Genomic DNA, 6,178 nt, shown 5'->3' on the forward strand with positions numbered 1-6,178 from the left:
CACACACACACACACACACACACACACACACACACACACACACACACACACACACACAGTAGAGAGTACCAATTAACTTGGCACTGACCCATTTCTTCACCAGTCTTGTTGATTCATTGCCTCTTTTTTTTTGTCTTGTTGTGTCCAATCACTCGGCCATATGGTAAATGATTCTCTTCAATGTTCATCCCGGTGGACCGTTTGGGCACAGGGATTGGATTAAAATCGCTGCTCTGCATGGTCATAAAGAGCTCAATCCCTATTTCTCTAATCCCCGCTTTAACTCCATGATATGTTGTGAGGTTATGATCAAATCAAAAGGTATTATCCTCTTTAAACCCTTCTGTTATTTAAATGTTAAAACCTTCCCAGACATTTCTGGGACTTCTGTTTTCGCACAGATAAAGAGGTGTGCTTCGCTGAAAAACAGTTCAATGTACTTTTAAACTGCTGCATGCTAAATAAATTGAAAGAGTAAGAAATTACAAAGAGAAATGACAACTTTGTGAATGTTTTCAAGTTTTGAACAACTTCAACATCTGTAACAAACATTATATTGTTTCATAAGGAATGAATACTTCTCCAAAGTATTACAACATACAGTATGATGGTGAATTGAATGTGCTTACACACTGACTTAAGGTGTTTATTATGCAGTTATGATGCTCCACACTGCGGTTTACTGAGAACACATGTCATGCTACCTGCTGTTGTGACAAGAACTTTGTCAGTCAAGTCGGAAAATACATTTCTGGTGTTGGGGTTTCATGTGTTGTCTAAGAATTGTACTGAGGCTAAGAGTCCGTCATGCTAGCAGTTCTGTACACAAGCCTGCTTTGCAGTAGCTACATGCTAATGTTGCTCACAGTGACAATGATGTTTAGCAAGTGAAATGTCACTTGTCAAGTTTATTTTCCACTGGGGACTACAGGTGTATATTCTTTAATAAAGATTTATATTGTTCACCATCATAGTTTAGTGTCTTAGCATTCTAAGAGTTTCCTATTAGCACTAAGTGCAGTCGGGGCTGATGGGAATGTCAATAGTTTTGCAGGTATTTGGTCATAAACTAAAGCATTGGACAAATTATTTTGGTCCTGATGGTTATGGTCAAAAGTCAGACTTTTGCTGCAGGACAAGTAACGGGATCACCTTGGATACATCGTCAGGGATTGATGAATGTCACACCAATCCACCTGATTGTTGTTAAAGGGATGTTTCATAGTCTGGAGCAATGTGGTGGACCTAACCACAGACACTGCCATCCAGATAGAGACTTGTAGAAAAAAAGTGGTCAGGGCCCTATCTTGACGGAAAAGGATCCAGGGCCTCCCGTGGTGCAAAAACAAAAATAATAACATAATAGCAGAGCAAGAGTCTGTTCAATGTATCCTCATACAACGATTTGTATGATATCTTACAAAGAGTTACTCCTCATTTTTCATGCGTTTTCCTACGAAAGACAGCAGCAAGTGTCAATTCTGCTCAATACATGCATATGGTCTTTCCAAAATAAAACTCCCGTCTTCACAGGAAACTCAGTTAGGGTTAGGCAACAAAGCCACTTAGTTAAGTTCAGGAAATGATCGTCGTTTGGGTTACAATGACCACAGCAGTGCCCTAACTAATTACAAAAGTTAAGTAACAGAAACCTCCACATTGACTTTTTTCGTTTCACATGGGGAACGAGCAGCTGTCTCCTTGCCGAAACATGACTGTTAGTTGGACCCATCCGCCTTACTTCAGCAGGTCTTTATACTTCCTCGTTCATGATTACATGGATAATATACAGAATCATGTCGTGGGATATCTAGGAATTACGGCGCATTACATTTCGTTAGTAGAGCTACGAATGCTGAAAGAGACCAGCCGGGCGTTTGTGCTGTGAAATGGTGAACTGAATATGGTTGAATTAATGGGTGCGTGTGAGGAGATCAACAGGGAGACAGAGAACAAGTCGCGGTTCCTTAGCCTGCTTGCTTTTTATGGTTGTAAGCTAGAACTTTTAGCCCAAATGCCATTTTCCACCAATTGTAGCAAACCACACAACACCAGAGCGACAGAGCTGCCAACCGGCATTAACAGCTGTTACTATGCCCCCCCCAATGATTTGTTTGTGTGGACAGTTTTGTTTAGTTTTAACAGCCAACACTTGTCCAATGTGCTCCAGGCACTGAGGATTTCTGATGATGTATAAATTAAACCCGTTGGTGGTGGTGGTGGTGAAAAGCAAAGGGTGAAGGTTTACAAGAGGGTCGGTAATACTGTGAGCAAAATGTGATTACAACAGGAAGTCTGTACTCCTTAATAAACAGAGACCAGAGCAAGGTCTATTAAAACCCCACACAGCACATATTGTGGCAAATAGTTGTCAGGTTTGGTAACTACATTACAGCTGTAATGAAAAGAGAACAGAGTTGTGAAGCTGCTAGTCATGCAGGGAATCTCTAGACAGGTTTATATTCTTAATACAACACTTTATATTCAGCAGTTTCAAAATAATGTTCAGTAAAGCTATTTGTATATTAATGTTATCCTGTTTACTTCAATTACTCTGTGAGATTTAGGTTTGTAGCAGCTCATTTACAACATAATGTATGCACATTATAATCATATCCATTCATCTTAACTACAAAGAGCTGAATACCCCAAGGGGATCTTTTATGGCTCTTATTAACAAAATACTCTCAAACACTTTGATGATATTCAAACAACTCAATAAAATATATATATATATGATAACGTCTTAAAAATGACCAATTATGGCAGGTTCATCTCAATGTGCGACTCTTAAGGAATAAGGGAGCTTTGTTGCCCGGGTTAGATGCTGAATAATTTAAACCACGTTACGAGGTAGAAATGGAGGAACAGTAGTCTACCGTACACCCTGACACCCTCATTTCATTAGATCATCTTTGAATCCTGCTCTCTGCCCATAAATTCTGAACGGAACGTGAGACAAAGTCACAATTCAAGTTAAATGAGTCGACATGTCTCTAGAATAAAGAAATGTAGAAAAGGAGTTCTCCTTTCAGAGTAAGACCTTGCCATTAGAGGGTGGAAAGTGCTGTGTCTGCTTAAAAATAAGCTATGTGCGATACGCTTTCCACTGAAGGTTACACAAAAATGGATTGAGCCTTGGATACTCTAACAGTTGATATCATCAATCTGTTGATGTTCCTCCAATCAACAAAAAGACACATCTGCAGCATTTGTGCTGTGTTGCTGATGGAGAATTATTTCCATGATCTATGATGGATTTGTTGCAGAGTAATTGATGGAAAAAGCATGACATGATGGGACCATGAATGTATAAAATTTCATGGAAATCCATCTAGTGCAGACCAAGCGTTGGACGGACTGACACCTGCATTTACAGATATACTATGTTATATCTTATATACTGCAATTACAGTCAGGATTGAGAGTTATTTTAAAAATGTAATCCGATACAATTACTAATTACCTTTTAGGAAATGTAATCATTAACCTATTCCAAGTATCACTATATAATAGTAATGCAATCGGATTACTTCCAGTTACTTTCGGAATACCTAAATACCAAGACTCTAAAAAGATGGCAAAAATATGATTTCTCAATATTGTGATTTTATACATGTACTGGAATTTATGGTGCTGCTAGACGACCCCATTAATACAAGTGCATGCCTCCCTTTGCGTTTCTGACTGCAGTAAATTGTTTTTGAAAAACTAAACGCCACCAAATATGGATTGAAGCAGAGTACTTCATGAGATAAAAACAAGTTTGAATTTTGGAAATGATCTTTGTTCAATAAATGTTGGCTTTTGGACTGAGGGGCGAGACAATCACAAAGACAACTGAGCGGTGCGTTGCTCACTGTGTGTGAGAGCGAGAGGGAAAGGAGAAGGTGGTCCAAATATGCCATGTTTCTGTTAAAAGATTAATCATTAAAATGTTAACGTTATAAAGGACGTTTTAAAGTTTTCAGTACAGCTCTACAAATGTCCTGGTTTGTCCTTTATTATGTTGGCTCAAGATAAAATTGTCATTGTCTTTTGATGCTGGGATGTCTTTTGGCAAAAAGAATAAATGTGAGAACTGAAAAGTGCACAAACCATCCTGCTTTGGAATAACTTGCACTGTACTGTGATGTTGTTCCGCTTTCCTGCTTTACATATTTTTTTCACTAAGAGGGGCCACATTGCCTCCCTCTACCTGACAGCTCCCTCCCTAATCTGCCTGTCAATCACAATGTACCCTAAATCATACCCTGCTTTATGGTCTGTTTGACTCTAAATGGGACCATAATTGCAAAATGAACATGCTGTATGGAAGAACTCATGTTCACGATGTTTACTGAGGTAATAAATCCAGAGAGAAGTAGGTTAGTTTTCTCATAGACTGCTATACAATCGGACTTCCTCGTATCCTAATACGTAACGTCGTTCTATGTTAATCCCCAAGCCTGTAAATAGTGTTCAATAACATTCATTTTGAAATCCATCAGAAAAAAAACTGTGTTGGACATGTCTCAATGTGGCATCATGCTCTATGTCTGTCCACTTATCCATGGCATTAGACTATAAGACAAACCCAGAATTATGCTGTGCTTTCAGTTTTAACATATTTGTCTTCCTTTTGTTTGTTGATTGATGACTGGAGCGCCAATTTACTCCACAAAGGCCTTCACAAATGATTCCACTCTGCCACAGACGCAAGGACTTATATCTACTTTTCCTTATATGTTAGCTGCAGTAGTCCAAATATGCATCGTTGTTCTTTTTAGGAATAGAGAACTAACGTGATGTCTGGTAAAACCCTAATGTTCCCCCTTTGGTTTCCATAATCACCTCACCTTGTAAGGCAGTGCCTAATTGAATGGACAGAGCAGAGCTCCTTGATGGCCAACCTTAGCGGATCTATACATTGATCGCACTCATTGACTACTTTGCATCTCTCGGCTCAATGCACTCCTGTCCAGTCCTGATTGAGTGGACAGCAGGGTCATCCAGAGGTAATTCTAGGATTCAAAAGATTTTAAGGAGCAAAATTCACAACTGGCAACTGGTATTATTGAGGCGCTGATTCATAAAATTCTATTGTGTACGTACAGGACATTCCTCTCCGGTTTACATCTTTGGAGTGTTAATCCACAAAAACTGGCACAATGGAAGTGAACTTTATTAGGTAGAAATGAATGCATCAAAACAATAGTTTATTGAAATTGATTATAGTTTGGCACAATATTTTATGTAATATACCAACAGAAAATAACACTCTGGACAAGTACCTTCTTAGGCTTGATTGCACCAACAAGGATTCATTTAATCTAAGATTAGTTCTAATCAGAGTTTTGCAAAACTAAGTAAATCTAGAGAGTAGATTTATGCTTACTTACATAATTTAAATAAATGAATAAATACATTAGCCTGCTTTAGGGACCGAGTAAGTAGGCTGTAAAAAAAGAAAGGAAAACCGTGACTTTCAGCCACTCTGTATTCAGTAAACATTACACATCGTTTGCTAGCTAATCAAAAAGTCAGTCAGTTAGCCAAACGTTAGTCGTGATGGCTCAGCAGAGGAACTCGCATGTCTTCTCCTTAGTGAAAAAACTCTTTGGCCAAATTAATAGAGCAATATGGTCAATTAATAGAAGATAAAACGGACAAACAGCACAATAAGTGCAAGGAAAATTTCGTATTTTTATGTACAAATATGTACGTAATTGAATCATTTCCATCATAGATTTTATATAATTACCAAAAGGAAAATCGAGATGTTCCCACCTAATATTATACGATATTTGCTCTAAGTTGGACCATGACTTGCACTGATTTTACAACAATTTTGATGCCTTGTTAGAAAAATACTGAATGTTGAGCTTGATGAACTTTTACATCCATCTATGAATTCACTGATCATCTGGAGACGTTTAGTATATATTCCATAATTTGGTGCAATATCGGATCGGGATGAGTTTATGTTTGTGCTTATCTGAACGAGACTTTGATACTACATTGATTAGATGTATCTGGGAAGCAAGAGGCTGGTTGACTATCATTTACAAAGCAATAGTAAACATTTGAGTTCGACTCTTCTGGTCCGTAACTGTCCAACATGGGGTGGCAGTGTTGCTTAGTAACCACAGCACATGACTGACCTTATCAGTGCGGTCATAAAAATGTATGAAGCCCT

The sequence above is a fragment of the Anarrhichthys ocellatus genome, unplaced genomic scaffold, assembly GCF_004355925.1.
Source record: "Anarrhichthys ocellatus isolate YVR2014 unplaced genomic scaffold, GSC_Weel_1.0 scaffold18, whole genome shotgun sequence".
NCBI lineage: Eukaryota > Metazoa > Chordata > Actinopteri > Perciformes > Anarhichadidae > Anarrhichthys > Anarrhichthys ocellatus.